The sequence below is a fragment of the Microtus ochrogaster genome, linkage group LG5, assembly GCF_000317375.1.
Source record: "Microtus ochrogaster isolate Prairie Vole_2 linkage group LG5, MicOch1.0, whole genome shotgun sequence".
Lineage (NCBI taxonomy): Eukaryota > Metazoa > Chordata > Mammalia > Rodentia > Cricetidae > Microtus > Microtus ochrogaster.
The window spans coordinates 47599899-47620673 of record NC_022031.1 but is presented as its reverse complement, the minus strand read 5'-3'; positions in this window follow the sequence as shown (position 1 = coordinate 47620673).

The following is a 20775-nucleotide window of genomic DNA, read 5'->3' as shown; positions in this document are numbered from 1 at the left end:
ACTTCTTCTGTTGAGAATTCTCTGTTCAGTTCAGTGCCCCATTTTTTAATTGGGTTAATTAGCATTTTAAAGTCTAGTTTCCTGAGTTCTCTATTTATTTTGGAGATCAGACCTTTGGAAGTTGGATGAGATGCCTCAAATCAGCGAACCAAAGTACAACCATGGCATGCTTTGGAAGATAAAGTTAAGGATAATCAATCTCCAGAGAGTATAAAAGAAGAGAGAAAGGGAGAGAGTGCGCTGTGGGACAATGGTGTTATACCCTGTAAAGGTTTGTCAGTTTTACTAGTTTAATAAAATGCTGATTGGCCAGTAGCCAGGCAGGAAGTACAAGCAGGGCAACCAGAGCAGAATTCTGGGAAGAGGAAAGGCTCAGTCTGCAGTCATCACCCAGACACAGAGGAAGCAAGGTGAGAACACTAACACCTTACTGATAAAATGCGCCAAGCCATGTGGCTAACGTAGACAAGAATTCTGGGTTAATATAGGGTGTAAGAGTTAATAAGAAGCTTGAGCTAATAGGCCAACCAGTTTATAATTAATGTAGACCTCTGTGTGTTTGGGACTGAACAGCTGTGGGACCTGGTGGGACAGAAACCTCTGTCAATGAGAGAGAGAAAGAAGGAGAGAGAGAGACAGAGACGGAGACAGAGAGAGACAGAGACAGAGAGACCGAGAGAGACAGAGGGGGAGGCTTGAAGGCTGGGGAAAGGGGAGAGGAGAACACCATCTCCCTCCATGGTGATCCAGACTTTTTCAAACATGTACCCTCAAAGCTCTTCTGATGCTACTACCTCTAGTTTTAAAGCTACTTCAGTATTTCAGGCACTGTTTATGCATCTCATTGACAGAACCAAACTCTGTCTCCCTGCGTGTAGACTATCACAGCAAAACCTCAGCATGGATGAAAACAAAGTTCCTGAAGTCCGAGGTCTCAGATTAAAACAAAACAGGGTAGGCTGCTGCCGGGGCACTCTGTTTGCCTGCTTCTTAGAGATGAGCTAACAATAGTGGAAAGAAACCTAACCAAACCAAATCTCATTATTAACTCCAAATAAGGGGAGGGAGCAACCTCTAACTCCTTTGAGTTCCCACAAGGAAGATATAGCCACAACATAGTACATGGAAATAGTACCTATTCACTTGCAATTGGGTAAACACTGAATCTGTTTTCAGATCTCAGGGGTCAATGGTTGGGAGTGGAAATAATCAAACTCCCTAATTCCTGGGTCACCAGCACTGGTCCTAGCACAGCCCTTCCTATTTATCTGTCTATTCCCCTTCATTTCTTTTCCTCTATATGTGAACTACCTTTTATATTTGAAGTGCACAGTTTCGTTTATATGAGTTCTTTTTCAAATAAATATAATATTATTCACACGAATCTGAAACTTGCACATGCATTATTTTGCTCCATATCTCATTTTTTTTCTTTCACTCAGCAGTATTCTTTAGATCCATCCACTATGGGCTTCGGTTCATTTTGCACTTCTATAACAGAATACAATAACAGACTTGGTCATTTAGAATGCACAGAAATTTATTTCTGATGATTCTAGAGGTAGAGAAGTCTGAGGTGGAGAGCCAAGTATCCATCAGTGGTTTTTTTTTGCTACTTCGTTCTATGATAGAAGGCAGAGGGTGAAGAAGAGCAAGAGGATGGATGGGAAGGCAAGGAGCTACTGAACTCGTCCTCTGTAAGCATGAGGACCACATTGCTGACCCCAGAACCATGCCAATCCTAGTGAATGGCAGCTCACCTGCAATCCCAGCACTCAACAGGTTGGGATCCCTGCAGCAAACTTGCTGGCCAGACTAGCAGAACCTGTTAGGCCTGGGTTCATTTGAGAGCTCTCACTTCAATAAATAAGGTAGAGGGTGGTGGCAGAAGAGTCCTAGTGTCATTCTCGGGCCTCTGTAGGCAAATGCACATTTGTATACACACACACACACGCACACACACACACACACACGAGAGAGAGAGAGAGAGAGAGAGAGAGAGAGAGAGAGAGAGAGAGAGAGAGAGAATAGAAAGGAAATGAAAAGGAAGCATTAATACATGTACGTGTGTTAGATGGAGAAAACACAAATATAAGAGATTGCCAGGAAAATCAGGGACAGAAATAAAAGCAGGAATCAAAAACAAGAGAGAAGCCAGAAACTTAAAAGATTGCCTTTCTCCATTCTATAGCTTGTAAAATGACTTGACTTTTTAGACTATGTGTTCTCGTGGTGTTTATAAAGATACTTCTGTAAAACTGTCTTTCCAGATGTAAAGACGCTGCAGCAGCTTAAATCTCTGTGCGTTAACTGCTTTCAGCGCATCAAAGGAGGCATTCTCCTTCCAGTAAGAAACTGTTGGTGCAGAGGGCTAACATACATCGTGCATCTTTTCCTTATCCATTAGTGAACAAGTCTTGGACTTGTGCCTAAATTCCAGTTTTTAATAGTATCCAAAAGAATCTACATTTCAGGGGTTTGGAGGGTGAGCTGTCAGGCAGGATGGAAGAGGCACAAGGCACGTAGAAGCAAGCCTGTGCCTGAAGGCCCTTGCTTACGGACGTGCATGGCCCGAGGCAGGCGAACTTCCATCTCAGAACCTCAGTTTCTGCATCTTTGCAGTTAGATGATGAGTCAGTACTTCGTGGGAAGTCTGGGTTTTAATGAGAAAGCCCTCCTATCATGCCTGGCTCATGGCAAGCACTTGGTAAATGACAGCCGCAAGCTTGTGAGAGGCATATTGTGAAGCTTCTTCCAGCTTCATCTTGGCCCACCAGTCTGAAATACTCCCTTCTGTTCCCATACCCTTTACTCTTAGGTCAGACCATTAGTGAGTTTTGTTTGTTTGTGAGGTTAGATAAGGTCTCTAGGGAGTCCCACCTGGTCTACAGGTCACTATATAGACCATGTATATAGACCATGTTAGCCTCAAACTTGAGATTTGATCCTCTGACCTCTGCTCCAATATTTCCACTCCTTACATAATTACGCTGAAGAACAAAGCCTTAGCCTGTAAGTCCTAGATCCATAACCTACTAGTCCAGCTGCAAGCCTTGAGCAGCAATTCATGTGCATCTCCTAAGCCTCCATATTTGCAATGATAGATTTTATATTTGTTTCTGTTTATCATATGTACAGATATGTAATGTGGAACAATGGTCTGTATTCTGTCAATTATATTCTAAATAAATGCTGATCGGCCAGTAGCCAGGCAGGAAGTATAGGTGAGACAACCAGACAGGAAGTAGAGGCAGGCCAATAAGAACAGGAGAATTCTGGGAAGAAGGAAGTCCTCGTGTGCAATTGTGACCCAGCCACAAAAGAAGCAAGATGTGACTGCCTCGCTGAATAAGGTACCGAGCCACGTGGCTAGCATAGACAAGAATATGGGCTAATATAAGTTATAAGAGTTAATAAGAAGCCTGAGCTAATGGGCCAATCAGTTTATAACTAAAATTTAAAAAAAGAAAGAAAAAGAAAAACAAAAAGCATGAAAGTGTTCAGGATGATGGTAAAGCATGTGTAGATGTTCAAAAGCTGGTGGTTCCCAATGCAAACTGTCCACTAAGCCAAATGCCCCATATTCTTTCACTAGCCCATGGGAACATTTTTTGAATATTTAAGTTTCCTCTGCCCTCTGAAAGGATGCCTGAAAGATGTAAATGTTCTAGATATAAAGGATTACACAGACATTTTCAACCCTTTTGCTTCATACTGTGTCAAATAATTGGATTTACACGGTGATCTGAGGTGTCAAACTGTCCAGGTTACTGTAATTGAATTAATTTCCAATGAGCTTTGCAATACTTGGCAATGTCATACACCTTTGTCTAATATGATCAAACCAGCATTTAAGAAATTGTTAGTGAAACTCAAAATATTTTTGTTAATCTTGTTCACCTTTCAAAAACAACCCAAATCCTAAAGCTTCAAACGTATTAAAGATCTAAAACTGCTGTCCCCAAAGGATCCCGACCCCAAAGGATGCTTCCAAAGGGTGATCTTCCCAAGGGGCTTTAAACGGCTGTTTAAAAAAAAAAAATCTTCTAGGCACACAAATCGTCAGGAACACGGCAATTGCCTAAGTCTAGAAAACTCGGCTGGAGCAATATCCCGACTCCCAGCTGCCTGCTTGACACCCGTTTTCAAAGTGAACAGGAGATCCGTTTAAATCACCACGCTCCTTCCTGAGCCGTCTCTTTGCCTTTCATCCTCCCTACTGCTCTGGTGTCCTGTCGGGGAGAAGATGTAGGGCTCTCTAAATAGTTGAGTTCAGCAATCTTCTAAAATGCTGATGCAGCTCCCATGGCTAAGGGAATGCAATATTTCTGTGACAACCTTCCATAATCCCAGGGGCGGCTCTCTTAGGTCAGCAGAGGTGAGCGCAGTTCCCTGTCAACTGGAAGAGATTACTCCTAGTTTCATTTGTAGCTAGGAAGAACCCCCCCCCCCGCCGCCGCTTTTCTTTTTTACTTGAATAAATCTACAACTAGCACCAAATTCTTAAAGACATCACAGTATTTCTCTCCGTTCTCCTCTCTGGTGTCATCTCCCACACGCATGGCTGATGACTACAAAAACATTGTGGTCAGCTGCTCAAGCACACACAAAATTGTGTTGATGCTGCGGTCCATGGAACTGAATTCAATCTTAGGTAGCTATTATAAACCACAAAGATGTAGACAGACTTTTTTTATTTGTAAAGCACCTGGACATACATATCTGTTCTTTCCAAAAACAGTACAGCGAATGCCACCCTCTTGACACAAACGGGAAATAACTGGACGTGGTCCCCCTTGCTGACACTATTCCCCAGAGGCTACATCTAGACAGGAGGCAACACTTTGATGAGCTCTGAATACTACAGCAGAAATAGGTCATCCGCTGTCGGTCAGGATGCCCTTAGGTCCCAGTCACGCTTGTGTCATCTTTCTCAGACAATGCAAGAGATGACCACTTAGAGGGATGATGGGAACAAATCAGAATTCCAAAAGCTCGATCGGTGTAGGGCTCCTGTAGGAAGACAAGGATGTACTTCAGTTATAAAAAGAAGGCACCCTTGCTGTGGGCCAGAACTCTGCTTGTTTTCCATGCATTGCATCCTTTAGGACTCCATGCAAGTCAGTGCAGCCATGGTTGTCCTTGTTCCCACTTATCAAATGAGGAAATGGGTGATTAAGCCACTTATCCAGGTGGCCTCACAGCCTTCAGGTCACTCCCTCTGCTCTCCACTTCCCACCACTATCCAATCTGCTTCATGGTTTGTTTGGGTTTTTCTTAACCCCCGCCCCCAAAGCAAAAGAGCCATGGCAACACTTGAAACTCCAGACCCCATACTCTAGTAAATTTATCAACATGAGCTTAGGCTTAGAGAGCAGGACTATTCTCAGACCAAACTGGAAGCATCCATCACATGGCTCGATAGGAAAAAAATTCACTTCAGCACTTCTACTTCGTCCTGAGGAATCTTTGTTCTCCACTCCTGAGGGTCCCTATCCACCCAGTTGAGGTTGTTTGAGCACCCCGAAGAAACTACGGTGTGCTGGAGATTTAAAGATGGACAGAACCATCTCTGCCACTGGGGAGGCAGCTCTGAGGCTTTTGTCAGGCAGAAGACAACCTGACTGTTGCTTTCCACCATTATCAACCATGGTAAGAGTGGGGGCCTATGGCTGGCCAGAAGAAAATGAAAACGAAGTACTCACAAAGAATGGTGAGCTGTGAGTCACCAAAGCGACAGTGCTGAACTGGGCTTTAGAGACAGTGTAGGAGCTGACCATAGTATCAAGGAGAGAAGAATGGTCCTGGCAAAGGATGGCCATGGAATGGCAGGAACATAATGAGCACTGGGCAGAAAGAAAGCACATGCTGTAAACTAAGAGCACAGATCCTCAATTCGCTGTAGCACAATGAGAGTTACAGTGCCGCTGTCTGTGAGTCAAGCTGGGATCTTACAGTTGCCGAGTCTCCAAAGGTGAAGCCAGCAAACTTCAGTCTTTGGACTCCAAATTCCATCTCTCCCCAATGCTTTAAAAATTGTGCCTGCCATAGGGAGGCTGGCAAAGCTCAGGAAAGGATTCAGGAGACAAGATTTCAATTTAATTCTGAGACCTTTCGTTTGGTGCTCTGCAAACAAGAACAGTTGCACGCTCCAGGCGGCTCCGCTGGGCCAGCCACTTGCTTCTCTCTAAGGTGCCTTTCTTGAGGCGGGCATGCAAAGGAAGTCTGGAGTCAGAACTCAGGCTATCCTCCCTTTGCTCATTCGCCCTTTTAATCTGCTAGGACTAATGTTGCTCTGTCAAGGTTTGGTTATATCTGTTCTCAGTTATTGACTTACATCTTTCCTACTGCACAAAGACTTTTGTAGCCATTCATATAACAGACTGAAATGATAGCATACATGTTTTTTTTAATTCATCAAGACCACTTTTCTCATTAAAATCAGAGACGACTCTATGGAAGCTCTGTTTGAGTTGTAAATTTTGCCATGTTTCCCAACAGCCAAGGCGAGATCAGCAAACTCATCAGTAATAGTTCTTTCTAGCCACAAGAACTCTCAGGAGGTTCTCAGAAGATACGGCTATTTTCCTAGCATACTTAACTCTAAATGTTTCTTATGAAGTGCCCTACATGGGGACTCTGGGAAATGCAGGGATTAATATTAACAACGAGGTTCTTGTATATGCTTCATGTCCAGTGAAGGACTGCATCCAGCAGCCTTCTCTTTTACCTCCTTTACCAAGCTACACCGCGACTTGAATGTTTAGCAATTTCTGGCCCATCTGCTTCTCATTCCCATAGGTTCTCTTGATCAGGGCACAAGCAATTCCTCTCTCTCTCTCTTTCTCTCTCTCTTTCTCTCTCTCTCTCCCTCCCTCCCTCCCTCTTTCTTCCTTCTCTCTGCACTTCCCTAATTCTTTCCCTGTGTCCCCATGTCTGTCTATCTTCCTCTCTTTAAGTTCTTCTGTGACTCACAGGGTATTCCACAACGGATGCCTCCTTTGCTTCCACTTGTCGGCGACATATTTTTCAAATTAGCACTTGGTAGCTTTGGGGGAAACCCAGACACTGTTGGGAAGTGAGTGAGAGGCCAACTGAAAAAAAGAAAAGAAAAGAAAAAGAAAAAACAGGGAAAAAAAAGTCTTTTCCTTTTTCAACTCGTTATAAATTTGCAACATAAGCAAAGACAAATAAACAGGCAGATTCTACAACCGATAAAAAAGCCCTTTAGTTGGACAAGGCACCAAAGCCTAGTCTGCCCCCAGATCCTGTGCTATTTACAGACTGGAAGCGAATTCTCATTCAGAATAACAGGACATATCAGCTTTTCTTCCCCTCCGCTTTCTCTCCCCTCCCTCTTCTCTTTCTCCTCCCTCCCTCTCCCAATTGCTCCCTCTCACCTCCTCCTCTTCCTCCTTGCTGTCTTCACTACCATCTTTGCCCGAGGAAAAATAAGAGGCAGACAAAGCACAGGTGGATAGCATACTCAGCATAGGAGACCCAGAATTCCTGTCTCCTGTGCAAGAAGCCACACCTGCCTCTGATCTCTGAGAAATGCCTGCTTCTGATGCTACACTTTTAGCTCCTTGAGTTGTTTCCCTGTTCCTGGTAGGAAAGGATCTCCAGAAATCCGGCTGATCATCATTAGCAAATGAGACAACATATACTCTGGTGTGGGCCTCTGCTATAACTCTGTTCCTCCCCTTGTGAGGGCTGCCCCCACCCTGACTTGACTAAGTACTGAAGGACCCCCTGTGAACTCTGGCCTTGCCAATTGCTGACAATGTTCTAGGGTATGTCCTCTTGACCTTCCAAACCCTTGCTGTCCCCTATAGGTAGCATGGATTATATCCTTGTAGCTATAAAACTAGGAGTCAAAACTGGAACTCTTCTGTCACCACAGAGCACTATGCAAATTAATTTCAGTTGCTGTGCAATACGTAAGTAGCCACCTTGCAAACTCTTCAGTTGACAATGGACGGTCTGAGTCCCCAGGTCAGGCACTGCATCACTCCCTGACATTGACTCACTAGCTGGATTTCTCTAAGCCTCAATTTCCCATAGTGACTGCATTGACGTAGGAAGTCACCTCAGAGCACAGGACTGTTGGAGTCAAATGAGACGAAGCCTCGGGAAGGACTTTGCCATCTGTAAGATACTAGACAAACACTAGCTGTAGTTTTCTTACGCAAGATCCAAAAGGCCCGTGCTGTCACCAGCCTTGGGCCGTCACCCTTGGGAGGCTCTCGGCTGAGTTTATCACATTTTCCTACAAGCTGTCATCTCCTGCAGACAATTATCTAATTCTTTTCTCAATAACCAAGTTCCCTGAGTGGAGCCCGGCAATCTTCAGGGGAAATGAATCTCTTCCTGTCTTTGGGGGACTTCTTCTAGTCAGGGCAAAGAATAAATGACTAACGTGGCTGGAGGAGGTGCAGAGTACAGTGGAAATGATACCAGTCATGAAGGGTGAAGATCCATCTCAGATGCCAGAGTTGGCTGCGTGATCCTTGGGATCTTGGCTCCTCCTAACCCTTGGCTTTTCTCCTGTAAAAGGGGTGCATTAGTAATACTATTTTTACCCAAACTCTTGAAGGAAGATTGAAGAAGATAAAGCCTGTTCACAATGACACAGAGGGAGAAACACACACACCTTATTATCATTATTACCTGGCAAGACACCTTAATGCTCCAGATAGGTACCTTATTGAATATGACCATGGGCCAGACACTATATATGATACCATATGCTACTGCGTCTAGTTTTTACAGGAGTAGACCAGATTTCACCCTGTGAATTTACCACCTCCATCACTTCCCTTTTACTGACAATGGAATGCTGAGAAGGGAAGGGAAGTAAGTTATAAGAAAGTACTGGTCCCAGTATTGCCAGATTCCTTAATTCCAAGTTTATAGTCTTTCCACTACTGTCTGATACAGATTCCTCTAACTTCTCAAGGCTCAACTATGGGGGGAACAGACTTCCAAATGCTTTCTTCTCACAGCAGACTCTTGGTACATATTTTCTTACTTGGCTTCCCCCAGAGGCAGACTCTCGATACAAAGACTTGATTGTTAGTAGTTTGACTAAGTCTCCAGGGACTCTGCAGAGGGCCAGAAGACAGTCAGTGGGGTTTTCTTGCAAGCAGAAAAGCTTGTTGGACACAGGTTTTAGAATTATCCCTTTCCTCTGAGTGAAGAGCTAGTATTTACATACAAGTAAATGAAGCCTAGTAAACACTCATAAGCATACATACCTTCATAAACATGCACACCTTCATAAACATACACACCTTCATATACTCTGTGAGGTGGGGAAGGTCTTCCAAGCAAGAAACACAGATGCTAGAAAGCCACGGCATCACAATACATAAGTGAGCGAAGACCACATGAACAAGCAAACATAAGAATGATGAGGGAAGGGTAGAAGAACAAAGAGAGAGGAAATAAAGGTAAAGACAGTTACTTAAGTACTGCCTGAAGGATCTGATAGGCTCAAGTTCTTCTTATGCTATGATATCACACATAAGAGGTCTAAGGCAGACCAGGTTATTCTTCCAACCTTTCATTCTCTATACACTAATAGGATTATAAAGCCACACCTTCTACCATGTAATTTCTATGCCTCCCCACTTTGACTGTGGTGTGCTTCCTTGTCCTTTAGCCATGTGACTTGCTTTATTTAAGTGGATAGTAATAGATTGTGTGGGAGGGAGGGTGTACAAAGGCTCCAAAAGATTTGCTTATTAGGGCTTGAATTGCTGCACCTTATGCAAGAGTTCTCCTGGTGATTTCCAAAGACAGATGTGCTACTCCCACAAGGCCAGCCTAGACAAGCTAACCCCAGGCAGTTCCAAACTCATGGGTCAACCCTGATCAGTCAGCCAGCTCAACTTAGGCTACAACGACTGAGCTAAACCACATACTCATGAGGGAAAAAAAAATGCTACTGTCATATAACATTGAGGTTTTAATTGGTTTGATGCTGTAAAGTCATGGGGAACTACCATAAAAACTACTGCTATTTTCTCTGGTAGCCTCAAATATCCCTCTTTAAAATAAAATTCAAACCATTTTTTTTTTTTTGGTTGAGGCTGCTAATTCATTCCTGGTCACTCAGAACCGAAATAATAACACGGAAACTATATTATTTACAACACTGCTTGGCCTATTCACTTATGCATATTTCTATCTCACTCTTATATCTTAAATTAACCAATTCCTATTGTTTTATATTTTACCATAAGGTTTGTGGCCTACTGGCAAGGTCCTAGCTGACAGCTTGCGTCCTTCTTCTCTGGTGGTTCCATGGCTTCTTTCTGACTCTGCGTACACTCTCTCTCTAGGTATCTATCTATCTAACTTTTATCTATATAGATGATAGATAGATAGATAGATAGATAGATAGATAGATAGATAGATAGATAGATAGATAGAACCTGGCTATATTCTGTTAAGCATTGGCCAAAAACAGCTTCCTTATTCATTAACCAATAAAAGCAACACATATACAGAAGGACTTCCCATATCAATGTTTTCTTTGGGTCATTACTTGAAATTGCTTGTTTACTTGCCATGTATCATCATGTCCTCACTGATCTGTGAACATTGTAATTTCAGGAACCTTGACTCTGTTACTGAGCCAAATACCATAAGAGTTTAATATAATATTTACCATATGGTAGGTAGTGAGTATTTGTTGATTATTAATTGACTTTATTCTCCATGCTGCATATATTAAAAATGCTACTCCAATTATATTCAACTTCTTGAAGGTAAATACCCACACACAACTGTAATTGAGTCCTCTTACAGAAAGAGAGGAACAATTAATTCTCAGTGAAGAAGTTAAAGAAAGTTTAGTTTTGTTTTTGCAATAATGTCATCGGAGTAACTGCTTGGCAATTTAGAATGAACAGAGGTACTCTTGATGGAGAACTGAAGAGACAGCAATCTCATTCGAAGGGACAAGTGTATGATACAATAATACCCAATGGTTGAAGTAAAGCAAAGATATATAGAGAAACAATAGGTGGCCTTCGGCAGAGAATGACCATAAGGGCTATGAGACTTGTATGTTGTCCTTCTAACACGGTGAAGATTGAGAAATTTTAAATGAGGATGAGGCAATCTTCACTTTCAAGGTTCTGTGGAGAAATATCCATGTATAAAAGCCATAGAACTAGGAATCCCCAGGAATCTGTTCCCTGATCTTAAAAATCCCTGCAGGGTTAGATAAAAAGACCCAGCAGACACCAGATAATCAAGAGCCAGAAATCATAAATGCAAAGGCCTAGTTAATGTTACATTGATAGGAAATACCAGTTTTAGATAGTTAGTATCATACTCACCAAATTTCACTAAACTTTCTTTAAAGATGATTAAAAGCTGGGTGATAGAATTGGAACTGTGAGAAACCAAAACACACATGAAGAGAATAAAGCATATTCTTAAGAACTCAAAAGGAGGCTGAAAAGATAGCTCAGTGGTTAAGAGCACTGGCTGCCTTTGCAGTGGACCCAGGTTCAATTCTCAACACCTATAGAGTCGCTTAAATGCTTTGCAACTCTAGTCACAGGGCATTTGATGCCCTCTTCCGGCCTCTGAGGGTACCAAGAATGAATGCATTACACACACGTTCATGTAGGCAAACACTTGCACACCAAAAGTTAAATTTAAAAAAAATCTTCTTTTTAGGAAAAGAGTTCAATGCTCCTGATGGCACTAGGACGGATGAAGAGGTGTTGGCAAGAGAAAGGAGTTAGGTAGGGCTTCTGTTTGTTTGTTTGTTTTGTTTGTTTTTAATTAATTTGGGGGGGCAGGCTGCAGGGGTTTGGGTCAGATATAGAGGGACCGAAAGGTGAGCAGTATTAAGGTACACAATATGAAATTTCCAGAGTCAATAAAGAATTATGTAAAAGAAAAAAAGCTCAAAGGAAAACTGCAAAGTTTTTAAGTAAACAATAAAAAAGATGAACATATTTATGCAGCTTAAGAATAATAGATGAAATAACATAAAACTGTTTGCTAGATGGAGGTGACACACTCTTTTAATCTCAGCACTGAGGAAGCAGAGGCATGCGAATCTCTGAGTCTGAGGTCAGTCCGATCCAAAGAGCTTGGTTCAGGACAGTCAAGGCTAAAAATAAAATAAAAACTAATAGATGATTCCAGAAATCATTTTTAGTGTTGCTGCTTTTGTTCTCAGTTTGCCTTGGTTGGGTTGGGTTGGGTTGGGTTGGGTTGGGTTGGGTTGGGTTGGGTTGGATTTGGTTTGGTTAGGTTGGGTTAGATTGGGTTTTGTTTCGATTGGTTGGGTTGGGTTGGGTTGGGTTGGGTTGGGTTGGGTTGGGTTGGATTTGGTTGGGTTGGGTTGGATTTGGTTGGGTTAGATTGGGTTTGGTTTGGACTGGTTTGTTTGGGTTTCTTTGGGCTTCGTTTGGTTTTCTTGGGTTGGATTAAGCTGGGTTGGGTTTGTTTGGGTTTGTTTGGGTTTGGGGTTTGTTTCAGGAGTCAAACTAAGGTTGCTTTATAAACCAGTCAAGTTCTCTACCACTGTGCCACATCTTTGAGGTTCCATAAATATTGAGGAAAGAAAGATAGAGACATTACTGAAGAAAACTTATAAAAGAAAAAGAGAATGTTTTCCTTTTTCAGAATATTTTATCTAAGGAAAATGTTTAAATCCAACTGACATATCTATAATCTTTGTGAATTATATATTAGAGGAAAATAATTCCAAAAATATCCAGGAGATAAAAGAAGTTTGAAAAACACAAAATTTAGACTAGCCTCAGAGTTTCTCTGTAACAGCAAGTATCTGAAGAATTTAAGGCAATATCTATATAAGTTTGAGAAGAAAACATTGTGCAATAAAATAGAGTCTAAACTAGGCATGATGGCATTAACCTTTAGCCCCATCACAACCAGAGGCAGATTTCTGCAAATTCAAGGCCAGTCTGGTCTATATTGTGAGTTCTGCGACAGTCAGGGCTATGTAGAGAGTTCCTGTCTCAAAAAAAAATGATAATAATCTAGAGTCTAGGAAAAAAATTCTCATTTGTGAGTTTTATCCTGTCTTAGACTCAAATATTAAAAGTGGCCAGGTGGTGGTGGCGCACACCTTTAATCCCAGCACTTGGGAGGCAGAGGCAGGCGGATCTCTGTGAATTCGAGACCAGCCTGGTCTACAAGAGCTAGTTCCAGGACAGGCTCCAAAACCACAGAAAAACCCTGTCTCGAAAAACCAAAAAAATAAGAAATAAATAAATAAATAAATGTGGCTCCTAATTGATTTTATATATATATATCTCCAGAGTATCTAACATACCTTTTATGTTCTGATCCTAATTCTTTGATGGAAAACTATTATTGTTCTAGTCATGCATAAACCTCAGGAGTCAGATATTAGGGTATAAACATGACAGAGCCCAGAGCCATGGAGCAACAGAGGAACGATCAGCTGCCCTCCTCTTCTCTTGGAGCGACAGTGCAAACAGATCTCCCACAAGAGCAAACTCTCAGAGCCGGATGACTTTTCCAGTTATGGGGAAAATGTCAACAAAGATGGACTTCTTGATGATATACATACAGTGGTTTACTATAAAAAAAAATCTTCCCTCTTTACTGTATGCTTCAACTCTCCCTAAAAATATAACTCTTCCTAAAAAGGAAATCTTTTATGTCATCCTCATTTTCTATTGGGAAAAAAAAATCTAATTCTCTGTCTGGTGCACAAATATCTTGAGCCTAATTCCAGCCCACTCTTCCTGTGGCAATATTGTTTTGTATCCCACGACCTTATCTACTCCTTTGAGTTCCTTGCTGTTCCCAAAGAGCACTCTGTTCTCTCTCAGCCCCATTACCCGCATTCTTCTCTCCTATGGGGTCAGCCTCCTCACCTCCATGACTGGCTGCTTTCATCTTCAATAACACTAAAATGAACACTACATTTCTATATAAAAAAAAAAGAGTAACCCCTTTCTTAGAGGTCATATCACCTTATGCTCTTTCCCTATCACACCTTACAACATGGCAGGGGACCTGGGTGACAGAGATACAGCTCTTTCTAGTTTTCTGTCAGAAATTGACACAGAATAAGCATTAATAAAGCTCTCATGTTTCTGTGAGGCGAAGAGGAGGAGAGGGGAAGGGGGGAGGGGAGAGGATATGAACGGGGCATTCTGGAGAATTTTGACTGAAACAGTGCCAAACTGAACTCAAACTGGAGCAGTTGAGTCTGGGAAATATAGCATGCACGTTATAATCTACTGTGGCAAACAGGACACACCGCCTAGCTTATAGGACCCAGTGCAGAGTGAGAGTTCAGGATCTCTTGTCAAAATATAAAGATCCTCAAATAGCAACAAAATATTAATCTGAGAATCAGAGTATTTTAAATATGTGAGTGTTCATGGCTTCTGTCCCAAAGGGTCCATTGTACTGAAGGCATGGTCCACAGGAGAAGAGTACTGAGAAGTGACACAGGACCTTTAAAGACCTTGTAATAAGTTCCTACTTCACTGAAATATGTCTTCAGAGAAGACAGAACTCAGTCTCACTCTCTCTACTGCTGGCGAAGAAGTTCCCACCCAAGTTCCTGTCATGATATGTCGTCATCCACCACACATAAAGCAAGAGACCAAACACCTAATCTTAGGGTCTGAAACCCCCCCAAACTGCAGGCTAAGTAAAACTTTTCTCTTTGTAAAATTTGTTCCCTCCTATATTTCATTGTGGTACTACAAGCTGACCATTATACTACAGAAATAGCATACCCATGAAGCCTCCATGGCTCTTAAGCGGATTGGTTCCCAAGTCTCTTCCAATTTCCTTTAATGGTGGCAGTGATTAGTCTGTCTATTCTCAGTGACATACTGACAGGAAGTAAGAACCCCCAAATGGAAGCTTACCAAATATATCCCATTTCCCTTTGCTTTGTTCCTTAACAAATCATAAATCCTGAGTACAGTTGCCTATCGTTCCAGCAGTCACAATGTGACACATTGATTGTATAAAGATGTATGCATCACAATGTATGTGTTGCAACAAAATAATAATGATTCATCTCACACTTAGGCCCCACATAACTGAGCACATGCAAGTCCATATTTTCACCTGAGAATAGAGAACATGCTATACAGGTCTAAGTAACCCAAAGATTGTTAGTATCCTGCTATATAATTTTAAACAGTTCTTTTGTATTTAAAGTTATTACTTTTAAGCATTTATTCATTTTATTTTGGGGTACATATTTGTGTAAGTGTTGGTGCATCACATGCTTATGGAGTCCAGAAGAGGGTAGGTATCATATTTCTTGAAGCCAAAGCTACTCGGGTTTGTAAGCTGCCCAACATGGGTGCTGGGATTCGAACTCTGTTCTTAACTGCAAGTGTTCTTAACTGCTAATCCATCTCTCTAAATCTGTTCTTATTAGCACATTTTAGTTACGTTTTCCCCTCACATATCACTCAATATTTTATTATAGAAAGTCTGTTAGTGCTTATGTTTACCTCATGTATGAATGTTTTACAGAATTCATCAGTTCTAAGTGATTTACAGTTTGTATTCTTGGGCTTTCTTTTTTTTAAAGATTTATCTATTTATTATGTATACAACATTCTGCCTCGATGTATGCCCACACGCCAGAAGAGGGTGCCAGATATCAGTACAGATGCTTGTGAGCCACCATGTGGTTGCTGGGAATTGAACTCAGGACCTCTGGAAGAGCAGTCAGTGCTCTTAACCTCTGAGCCATCTTTCCAGCCCCCTTGGGCTTTCTTTTTTTATATGCTACTTTTATTAGTTATTTGAGGATTTTTACACTGTATCTTGATATATCCACCCCTATATTTTTCCCTCAGTTCTACCTCCCATGTGCTTACCTCTCTCAACTTCATGTCGTCATTTTTTTAAAATATTTATTTATTATGTATACAATAGTCTATCTGTATGTATGTCTGCAGGCCAGAAGAAGGCACCAGACCTTATTTCAGATGGCTGTGAGCCATTATGTGGTTGCTGGGAATTGAACTCAGAACCTCTGGAAGAGCAGGCAATGCTCTTAACCACTGAGCCATCTCTCCAGCCCCCATGTTGTCATTTTTCAAAGATAATCCCAGGCAAATACCCGTGGCTCTGTTCCTCCTTTACAGCAGTCATGGTCTCATTGCTGTTTGATGACACAGTGTGTGGTCCAGAACTTTTAGGAAAAAAAATAATTTGTATAACCTATTTTTCCAGAGTGTGTTAATAATAAGCCCAGCATTTGAGTATTATCACCACGCTTGTTTTTTTTTAATAGTTCATCAAATAGCATGTGGAAAAACTCCTACTCAGCTTCTTAGGAGTATTTTATAAAATCGAATGCCGCCCATCAGTAAGCACATTGTACTGTCTACTAGTTTCGTTGTATCACCGAGAATTGTTATGTTCTATATCAATCAGCTTCCTTCCATTTTAATACAAAGAAACTATCTTCGGATTCCCAGAACAAATGATACAGAGTAACAACAAATGATCCTTTTGATGTGCTATTGTATTGTTAGCTCCAACTTTATTTTTATCAAATTTATACCAAGAATAGTCTGTAACTTTCTTTTGTAGCATAGCAGGAGTATACCACTCCAAATATCTCTGAGCGTGCTGAAGTATTAAGAATAATTTTATAGGAATCTCCGCCCCATTATTGACTTTCTTCATAGAAGTGCTAATAATGGAACATTCTCCAAAGGTAGAATACCGCTTTGGATTTCTATTCTTCGCAGAAATGGAAAATTCCACGAGCTCCGATTTGTCTTTTCTACTATGCCATCTCTTTGCCAAGAGTCACAGAGTCCAAATGAGAATTCTTCTAGTTGCTGAGATTAAATAAGAAATATCTATGCGCGGAGAATGGAAAGAGAGTCTCACTCAGCTCTAAGTGAGGCCAACATGAAGCAGAACCCTTACCACTTGTGCCCACCCTGACTGGGTGAACGTGATAGTGTCATGGGCACCTCACATTCCTGCACACACTGTTCTGAATCTTCCCGGTATCATTTAGCAAAAGCCTACGATTCTTTTGGTATCGAAATCTTCTTCCAGATTAAGTCTCTTTGATATTCTGGGTTTGGATTTTTGCTTAAAAATAAAAAAGAACAGATGTCCAAAGCTACCTCACCTTACAAATCAATTCCCTCAAGTGAACAAGGTGGAATGGTACAGCATTATGAAAAAACATGTAAGTATTACGAGCATGCAAAAGAGGAGGGCTATTTGATTGACAAGGCACAGAGGAGTGGAATCTCTGTTCCACACCTTGGGGTATCACTCTTCCCAGCAGTTTATTATATTCCATACAGTGGTGAACCTCTTAGACATGGACATTCAATTGACATTGCACATTACTAAACAGCATTCCATTTGAACAAGCAAAAGGTATAAATATTAAGTGTCCAAGATGGGTGCTAGGAATCAAACCTGGGTCTTGTGCATGTTTTTGACTGCTGAGTCATCTCTCCAGCTCCTGTGTCTAAGCTTGGAAATTCTAAAATAATTCATCATTGAAACTATCTGGCTCCAGAGCCTTGTCTTAATAATTATATATAAACAATACCTGTTTTTCTTTAATTATTAGCATGCTTTGTACTTATAATTGGTCTGTTTGTGGATGGGTAAAACATGGCCACCGCTCTCGAGGAACTTAGAGCAAAATCAATCATGTTTGTGTTTCGCCTTAAGATTCTACCAAGCAGAATGTCCAGCATAAAATGAACTCTCGATGAAGCTTCCAGGAAGCATAGTTTCCTACTGCAAATCTTTATTGAGAGGCTCTTCTTAAAACTGCTGTGCCTGTTGAAGGGGGCATGGTCCTCCCAACTTGGTGAGCACATTGCTAAGATCTGCAAAAGAAGTCACACTGCTGGGCTGACACTAGTTACAGTCTGTGGCTGCATAGACAACCAAGGTCAGTAAATATGGATTATCTAGGTATTCAAGTAGCCCAGAAGATGGCCTCTTCAAATATGGATAATTAGAGTGTAACAATGAGACAAAAACAGTGGACGTTAGTTTGTGTTATATGCAAGTACAGCAGAGGTTGTTTTCAAATCTTTAAGCACTGTTAGTGGGACTCCTGGGAGGAATGTAGAAAACTGTCCTAATCAGAATTGAGCTGAACCCTCTGGTTTGCTAAGCATAAGGAGTGACTGCTATGGGCAAGGCTGTCCTCCGTTTGTTAGAAATATGTCGAGATTGGGAACCATCAAAAAACTAAACCTTCCAATTCAGTCAATCCCCATGATGAAAATTATAAATATTCCGGTAATCATAAGAATCCCTTTAGAAGTGAGCATATGTTTACATAAGATATCATTATGGTCCTGCTTGCTTAGCCAAAGATTCCCAACCCAGGCACCTGAATAAAGATGGGAGGCCAGAATTAGTCAGGAAGTGACCATTTCAAAAACCTCTGGATGGGACCTGAGGGTGATTTCTTAAGGCTTTCTTTTCCTGCTGCTTTTGAAACTTCATTTTTTTTTCTAACTTGCCCAGAAGAAACATTATAAGGTGGAATGAAAAAAAGATGAAAACTCCTAGCAAAATGATGACATGTCAGTCCTTTAAAAAAAAAAAAAACTGCTTGGAAGATTCTTCACAATGGCCCCGGTTGATTTTTAAGCATCCAAAATGTGCAAATCATTGCATTATTTTTCATCATGCCAGAAAGTGTTTGCATTTTTATTTTTGTGGGGCATGAGCAGATGAATTCCTAGAAAAGAAGCTGGCACCAGGCCATGCCTCAGAAGCTAGTGTGCTGAGGATCCAGAAGGTAACAAGTGAGAGATTTTGTTACCAATTGCAAATAGATGTCTGATGTCTACCTTCTCATGGAAACCCTGGACGGTTCGAAATTTGGATCCCAATTTAATAATTAAGGGGATTCAGAAAGTATAAGTAATTTCCCAAATGTCAGTTCCATGTAATGTGATCTGACTTCAACACTGATGACCCAAATTGTTTTGGTCCATGTGATCATCTAGACAGATGTCACCTGCCCCCATTGCTGTTCTTCTTTGCAGTTAAACATTCCCAACAGAAAGACTACACTTTCTTTTGTGTAAAATAGGAAGATGGCCACAGCTCCCCACAAGAAACCTCCGAATCTGTTTTAGGAGCTCCCTTGAGCATGAACAGGAGCTGTGACTTCCCTACACTCCACAGATTGTGGTACAGAAGATCAGACATCATTCCTAAGATTATTTTGCTTATGGAAGGTTCTGCCCACTTTGTCAGCAGACCCAGCAGAGGTCTCCTGGTGGAAGACATACATTTTTATGGGGTGAACTGCCTAGGACTATGGCACACAGAATCCAATCACTTAGCACTTCTATGGTGAATGGGAGGTGGGTAATGGCATGTGTGTGTGCGCGCGCGCAAATCCTAGACCAACTAGCATGGAGTACACAGCAAGGCAAAAATAAGAGAGAGTTGGCCCCAACAAGGTAGAAGGAGATAACTCCCTGGGGTCTCTGATTTCTATACATGTGCTTTGACATGTGTACACAGACAGAAAGACAGAATGATAGATAGAATGATAAATGAGAGAAGGGGGGGTAGACATTGCTCTTTCATTTCCTGGCCACTCAGACCCGAATATTCACACAGAAACCATATAGATTACAACACTGTTTGGCCAACATCTCAGGCATATTTCTAGCTAGCTCTTATATCTTAAATTAGCTCATTTCTATTAATCTATGTATCACCATAAGGCTGTGGCCTACCAGAAAATTTCCAGTGTTCTTTTTTAGCACCTACATGGTGTCTCCCTGACTCCATCTTCTTACTCTCTGTATTTTTGTTTGGACTTTCTGCCTTACCAATTCTGCCCTGTCATAGACAAAAGCAGCTTCTTTATTAGCCAATGGAAATAAAATGTATCCATAGCATACAGAGGGGAATCCCACAACATCTCCCCTTTTCTGCATAAATAAAAAGGAAGGTTAAAACTTTAACATAGTAAAATTACATATAACAAAACAGGTATCAAACAAGAGTTGCACTTACAATATTTAGTTTATTTTTATCTGGAAATTTTTATAACTAATTTATCTTTTATCATAACTAAGGAAAACTGTAAATATCTGTCTTCAGCTCCATCAAAAAATCCCAAAAGAATATAATTTTACCTAAGTAAAGGGAAAGTGACTTATAAGCAAGTTCTAAAACTCTAGAATGACAGAAATGTCTCACTGCCTGGACAGTCACCCAAAGTTCTTCTGTAACATTGAGGCATCCATCTTCAGCCTACGGGCCCATAGTATCTAGTAGACTTTTCCACAAAGCAGGAAATTTGAAAGACTGTTTTACCTATATTGGCAGTTTGTCAGCGACTTTCTTCTGTGTCCTGAAGAATGTCTCACAGACTCTTTCATGAATCGGGAACCCTAAAGAATCATCCCATCTTTTGGAAAGTTCAGCAGTCACTTTTCTGTGGACCCTGCATGTCCAGGTCATACAGCATATCATAAAGCAGTCCAGACAAGAGCAGTTTCTTGCCCAAATGGCTAGCTTTGTCACATTAAAGGCAAATCCCATAACAAGTTTCTTCAATGCCCATTGACCTCTCTGAAGTAATCAGTGTTGCCAGAAGCAGAAGCAGAGAGGGAAATCAGAGAAGCTTCACCTTTCACGATAGCCTCAAACAGCATAAAATATCTTGGGGTAACTCTAACCAAAGAAGTGAAAGATCTATTTGACAAGAACTTTGAGGCATTGAAGAAAGAAATTGAG